We start from the raw sequence: 7,429 nt of genomic DNA, 5'->3' as shown, positions 1-7,429 counted from the left end.
GTGATGGTAGTTATGGTGGTGATGGTGATGGTAGTGGTAGTTATGGTGTCTGGCAGACATATCAGTGTGGATGACGGATCACCACCTCAAGCTGAACCTCGGCAAAACGGAGCTGCTCTTCCTCCCGGGGAAGGACTGCCCGTTCCATGATCTCGCCATCACGGTTGACAACTCCATTGTGTCCTCCTCCCAGAGTGCTAAGAACCTTGGCGTGATCCTGGACAACACCCTGTCGTTCTCAACTAACATCAAGGCGGTGACCCGTTCCTGTAGGTTCATGCTCTACAACATTCGCAGAGTACGACCCTGCCTCACGCAGGAAGCGGCGCAGGTCCTAATCCAGGCACTTGTCATCTCCCGTCTGGATTACTGCAACTCGCTGTTGGCTGGGCTCCCTGCCTGTGCCATTAAACCCCTACAACTCATCCAGAACGCCGCAGCCCGTCTGGTGTTCAACTTTCCCAAGTTCTCTCACGTCACCCCGCTCCTCCGCTCTCTCCACTGGCTTCCAGTTGAAGCTCGCATCCGCTACAAGACCATGGTGCTTGCCTACGGAGCTGTGAGGGGAACGGCACCTCCGTACTTTCAGGCTCTGATCAGGCCCTACACCCAAACAAGGGCACTGCGTTCATCCACCTCTGGCCTGCTCGCCTCCCTACCTCTGAGGAAGTACAGTTCCCGCTCAGCCCAGTCAAAACTGTTCGCTGCTCTGGCACCCCAATGGTGGAACAAACTCCCTCACGACGCCAGGTCAGCGGAGTCAATCACCACCTTCCGGAGACACCTGAAACCCCACCTCTTTAAGGAATACCTAGGATAGGATAAAGTAATCCTTCTAACCCCCCCCCCCCCCCTTAAAAGAGTTAGATGCACTATTGTAAAGTGGTTGTTCCACTGGATATCATAAGGTGAATGCACCAATTTGTAAGTCGCTCTCGATAAGAGCGTCTGCTAAATGCCTTAAATGTAAATGTAAATGTAAATGTGGTGGTGGTGGTGATGGTAGTGGCAGTTATGGTGGTGGTGGTGGTGGTGGTGATGGTGGTGGTGGTGGTGATGGTAGTGGTAGTTATGGTGGTGGTGGTGGTGGTGATGGTAGTGGTGGTGGTGGTGATGGTAGTTATGGTGGTGATGGTGGTGGTGGTGGTGGTGGTGGTGATGGTATTGGTAGTTATGGTGGTGGTGATGGTGATGGTGGTAGTGGTGGTGGTGGTGATGGTAGTGGTAGTTATAGTGGTGGTAGTTGTGGTAGTTATGGTGGTGGCGGGGGTGGTGGTGGTGATGGTAGTGGTAGTTATGGTGTTGATGGTAGTGGTAGTCATGGTGGTGGTGGTGGTGATGGTAGTGGTAGTTATGGTGGTGGTGGTGATGGTGGTGGTGGTGATGGTAGTGGTAGTTATGGTGGTGGTGGTGATGGTAGTGGTAGTTATGGTGGTGGTGGTGGTGATGGTAGTTATGGTCGTGGTAATGGTAGTGGTGGTGGTGGTGATGGTAGTTGTGGTGGTGATGATGGTAGTGGTAGTGGTGGTGGTGGTGATGGTGATGGTAGTGGTGGTGGTGGTGATGGTAGTGGTGGTGGTGGTGATGGTAGTGGTGGTGATGGTCAGGTAGTTATGTCGGTGGTGGCGGTGGTGGTGGTGGTGATGGTAGTGGTAGTTATGGTGGTGGTGGTGGTGGGGGTGGTGATGGTAGTGGAAGTTATGGTGGTGATAGAAGTGGTAGTTATGGTGGTGGTGGTGGTGATGGTAGTTATGGTCGTGGTGGTGGTGATGGTAGTGGTGGTGGTGGTGGGGATGGTGATGGTAGTTATGGTGGTGGTGGTGTTGTTGTTGTTGGTGGTGGTGGTGGTGATGGTAGTGGTAGTTATGGTGGTGGTGGTGTTGGTGGTGATGGTAGTGGTGGTGATGGTAGTGGTGGGGGTGGTGATGGTAGTGTAAGTTATGGTGGTGGTGATGGTAGGGGTGGTGTTGGTAGTGGTAGTTATGGTGGTGGTGGTGATGGTAGTTATGGTGGTGGTGGTGGTGATGGTAGTGGTGGTGGTGGTGATGGTAGTGGTAGTTATGGTGGTGGTGGTGGTGATGGTAGTTATGTTGGTGATGATGGTGGTGGTGGTGGTAGTTATGGTGGTGATGGTAGTGGTGGTGGTGGTAGTGGTAGTTATGGTGATGTAGGTGGTGGTGGTGATGGTAGTGGTAGTTCTGGTGGTGGTGGTGGTGGTGGTGATGGTGTTGGTGGTGGTGATGGTGGTGGTAGTTATGGTGGTGAGTTTGGTGATGGTAGTGATGGTGGTGGGGATGGTAGTGGTGATGGTAGTGGTGATGGTAGTGGTAGTTATGGTGCTGGTGGTGGTGGTAGTGGTAGTGATGGGGGTGGTAGTGATAGTGATGGTGGTGGTGGTGATGGTGTTGGTGGTGACGGCAGTGGTAGTGGTGGTGGTAGTGGTGGTGGTGATGGTGGTAGTGGTGGTGGTGGTAATGGTAGTGGTGGTGATGGTGGTGGTGATGGTGGTAGGGGTTAGTGATGGTGGTCTTTTTTTTTCTCCGTACACTATCAGTATCTGTCAGTACGTTAGTAGTCCATTAAACAAAGTGGTCCCCAGGCATAATTAAGCAGGAATAGGGTATAACTATTACATACTCCATCAATGGCATGTTCATGTTCCCTTTGGTGACATAAGACACACTGTAGTATCCAGAGAACATCTAAAACACAGTACAACTGCATGTTCAAAACTGCGCCCTGCAGTTTTACTTAGTATAATGACGAATGTGTTTCAACAAGGAAGTAACTTCTAGATAGCTTCTAGTTGTCTATATGTAACAAAAGCATTTTGTTTTTAAATATTCTTAAAGTAACTGCCCAGTGAAAATTTCACTCATATTGTAAATAATTCTAGGTCATATATCATAGAAATCCGAAAACACTGGGCAGTTACTTTAACCACCAAATAGACAAACAGGGTCTAGACACAACCCAGATACACCCTGTCCTACTGGCATGGCCCCAAGCTATAAGCCTAAGTGACCTATGTACATGTATGTGGTCATTGTTTTTCTTAGACCTAAGCTGACATATTGTTCCCTTGCAATACACCTGTTAATGACATGCAGCCCCTACTGTTTTCTCACGCATATTATTCCATAGACGTGTTAGTATTCGCTGCTAATGTGAACAGCAGATGAGGTTCCACCAGCAGCATCATCGATGACCTTCCTGTGGCTTGGATGTTGCTTTTGAAGCTCATTCCCTGGAATGTTTAATGAATTCATCAAGCCACCACATTCCAGGACAGTGAAATCAAATACTTTTTAAAAATCTTTGAAATACTTTTAGAGTTAGCTTTAGTCCCAGATGAACAGGGTTTGCACATTTGTGACTTTTCCATTGGTTTGATTGCAACAGGCAAGCTCAGTCGAGCATTAGTATTTGAACCCAGATCTGCCGCAGTCCAGGACGTCCAGTGGTCCCTAAAGGGCCAGTGCCCTAATGTGGAACCGTTGGAACGGTGATGAGGGCTTCCTCTGGCTTAATGAGGAACAAATGTGTGCATGCTTGTTAGGGGACAGCGGGTCAATCAGTGCACTCACTGTGGACGTGGGGCATCTTGTTGACGGACCCCAGAGGAGAGGACTGCAACTTCTCTGATGTTTCTCAAATGGCACCTGATTCCCATTGTAGTGTACATCTTATAGAGCTTTGGTCCAAAATCCCTAGCATGATTATGGGAAATGCCTGGGGAGTGCATTTCAGGACCACTGCACTTGAACTTTGAGTGACAGTTTTTATTTGCCTGAGGTGTGTGTGTGTGTGTTTTCTTGAGTGTATGTTCAAGTACTATCATGTCTGTTTGTGTGCGTGTTTGTATGTGTTTGTGTGTGTATTTCAGGGAATGTGTATTTGTGTGTTAGTTTGATAATGTTCATGTACACTATATATACAAAAGTATGTGGACACTCCTTCAAATGAGTGGATTTGGTTATTTCAGCCATACCTGTTGGTGATAGGTGTATAAAATCTAGCACACAGCCATGCAATCTCCATAGACAAACAGTGGCAGTAGAATGGCCTTATTGAAGAGACTTTCAATGTGGCACTGTCATAGGATGCCACCTTTCCAACAAGTCAGTTTGTCAAATTTCTGCCCTGCTAGAGCTGCCACGGTCAACTGTAAATGCTGTTATTGTGAAATGTAAACGTCTAAGAGCAACAACATCTCAGATGCGAAGTGTTAGGCCACACAAGCTCACAGAACGAGATCGCCAAGTGCTGAAGAGTGTAGCATGTAAAAGTTGTCTGTCCTCGGTTGCAACACTCACTACAGAGGTCCAAACTGCCTCTGGAAGCAACGTCAGCACAAAAACTGTTAGTTGGGAGCTTCATGAAATGGGTTTCCATGGCCGAGCAGCTGGACACAAGCCTAAGTTCACCATCCACAATGCCAAGCGTCGGCTGGAGTGGTGTAAAGCACGCAGCTCCATTGGACTCTGGAGCAGTGGAAACGCGTTCTCTGGGGTGGACTCGCAAGGCTCAGACGGCATCCCTAGCAGAGGCCTCAGAACATGCGCAGACCAGCTAGCTCAGGTGAGTTTACGGACATATTCAATCTCTCCCTATCCCAGTCTGCTGTCCCCACATGCTTCAGATGGCCACCATTGTTCCTGTACCCAAGAAAGCAAAGGTAACTGAACTAAATGACTATCGCCCCGTAGCACTCACTTCTGTCATGAAGTGCTTTGAGAGACTAGTCAAGGATCATATCACCTCTACCTTACCTGTCACCCTAGACCAGGGGTGTCAAAGTCAAATGGACGGAGGGCCAAATAAAAAATTTAGCTACAAGCCGAGGGCCGGACTGTTCGAATGTTCATTGAAAATTTTTTAAATGACGCATATAGTCTAGTGAACCTAATTGAACCTACTGAAAACCTAACAAATATATTCCAATATGATCAGATAAATAAAGCAATATTTTCTTATGGCTCTGTCAGTAATCTTTAATTTTCAACAGACACAAAAGACAAATTTCCTTTATATAAAAATCCCCATAACATGAACATTAAATGAAAGAAACCGGTATTCAAGGCACCATCAGTAGCCTATATTTTCTATTTTAGCAAAAGTGGGCTAAATTTACTTCAAAGAAAAAAACAATAATAGCAATTTTCTATCATCCACTCAACTGAAATATTTTAAAAATATAATTGGATTGAAATACAATAAAATAAAGTGCAAAAATCTATTAATCAAAAACAACACTTTGTTTAAGGAGAAGTAACATGCAGTGAAAACAAATATTAAACTTTAACTTTTAAACTTGAACTGAGTAAAAACTCTAAATATGTGATTGCACAGTAATGTTCACTTGTTTGAGGTTGAGGGTGATACTTGGTGGTGTCCCATCTTTTCCACAAGTTCATCAATGTTCGGGGTAAGGCTCTGAGCTGAGGAAATCCTCAGAATTGAGTGGAGGTGTTCAGCAGTAAGTCGACTTCTGTGTGATGTTTTGTTCAGGTTCATCAAAGAAAACAGTTGTTCACACAGGTATGTGCTGCCAAACATAGACAACGTTTGAGCAGCCTGGATGCGCAGCTGGGGCATTGTGTCGGGGAGGAAACGGGCGAACTCCGCAGCACCCACTGCCGCATATTTTGCCCTCAGTGCATCATTGCATTGGAGGTCAATCAACTCCATTTGGAGGTTTGGTGGTGAGCTTTCCACGTCAACAGCAAATGGGTTACCGAGCAGTTCCAACCTGCTTTTTTGTGCTTCAAAGTCAGCAAATCGGCGTCGAAAGTCAGCGGCAAGCATACCTATTTTATCAGCCAACTGTGCGCTCGGGAACGCACTGGTAGAGAGCTTCTCTTTCATGGTCTGGCAGCTGGGAAAGTGGCTCAAATTTTCTTTCCGCATCTGCGTCTCCCACAGAGTCAGTTTGGTTTTAAATGCCTTCACTGTACTGTACATATCAGAGATGACATGATCCCGACCCTGCAGCTGCAAGTTCATTGCATTCAGATGACTCGTAATGTCACACAGAAAAGCCATTTCACACAGAAACATTTCGTCTCGGAGTTGTGTTGTGTCTTTCCCTTTGCTGTCCAAGAACAGACAAATCTCCTCACGAAGCTCGAAACATCTTTGAAGCACCTTTCCCTGGCTTAGCCATCGCACCTCTGTGTGATAAGGCAAATCACCATGCTCCGTTTCTAACTCCGTCAGAAATGCCTTGAACTGGCGGTGATTCAAACCTTTGGCTCTGATAAAGTTAACTGTGCGCGTGATGATGCTCATTACATGCTCCATTTTCAAGGCTTTACCGCACAACGCTTCCTGGTGTATGATACAATGATAAGCTGTCAGCTCACCTGTCGCGTTTTCCTCTTGCATCTTTTCCCGTATCTTCGCCACCAGTCCGCTCCTGTGTCCACACATCGCAGGTGCTCCGTCGGTTGTCAAACCCACGAGTTTTTCCCAAGGCAGCTCCATCTCATTTACACATCTTGACACCTCTTCATACAAATCATGCCCCGTAGTTGTGCCATGCATAGGACGTAAAGCCAAAAACTCCTCTGTCACGCTTAGGCTGGAGTCCACTCCGCGGATGAAAATTGACAACTGGGCAATGTCAGAAATGTCGGTGCTCTCATCCACAGCCAAGGAATATGCAATGAAATCTTTTCCCTTTTTCACAAGCTGCTCTTTTAGATTGATGGACAACTGGTCTACTCTCTCGGCAATGGTGTTTCTGCTCAGACTCACATTTAAAAAGAGTTGCCTTTTTTCTGGGCAAACTTCGTCACAAACTTTAATCATGCAGTTTTTGATGAAATCCCCCTCCGTAAATGGCCGGGCTGATTTAGCGATCTCTTCTGCCAAAATAAAACTGGCCTTGACAGCAGCCTGGCCTTGTGATTTGGCTTTTTTGAACAGAGCCTGTCGAGATTTGAGGCCTCGTTTTAATTCCTCTGCCTTTTGTAGCCTTTGTTCCATGTCCATATTCTTGTTTTTGTCCGCGTGTTTCGTTTCATAATGTCGTCTCAGATTATACTCTTTCAGTACCGCCACACTTTCTCCACACAGAAGACACACAGGTTTTCCAGCTACCTCCGTGAACATATACTCCGACTCCCACCTTGTTTGAAACCCCCGGTTCTCAGTGTCCACCTTCCGTTTTGCCATTTTTGATGGGTATCTGAAAGTTAATTTTACTGTGATGCTGACGACTGCTGTGCCAATAAATATTGAAATGAAGCAGCCTACTGCTCGGTGCGTCACCGTTGCATTGTGGGAAATGTAGTATTGGTGCGTGTGAAAGATCTGCGGGCTGCCGGCTTGCTGCGGTCTGCGGGCCGGTTCTAATAATAAATCAAGATCATCCCAGGGGCCGTAAAAAACCTTCTCGCGGGCCGGATGTGGCCCGCGGGCCTTG

At 47.0% G+C, this 7,429-nt stretch overlaps 1 pseudogene; it reads right to left on the bottom strand.

Moving 5' to 3' along the window:
* Positions 1 to 1,319: 1,319 nt before the first annotated feature.
* On the bottom strand, positions 1,320 to 1,858 carry LOC129862094 (integumentary mucin C.1-like; annotated as a pseudogene).
* Positions 1,859 to 7,429: the final 5,571 nt, after the last annotated feature.

The sequence above is a fragment of the Salvelinus fontinalis genome, chromosome 9, assembly GCF_029448725.1.
Source record: "Salvelinus fontinalis isolate EN_2023a chromosome 9, ASM2944872v1, whole genome shotgun sequence".
Lineage (NCBI taxonomy): Eukaryota > Metazoa > Chordata > Actinopteri > Salmoniformes > Salmonidae > Salvelinus > Salvelinus fontinalis.
The sequence above is the reverse complement of the archived record's forward strand: the minus strand, read 5'-3'. Positions and strand labels throughout refer to the sequence as shown.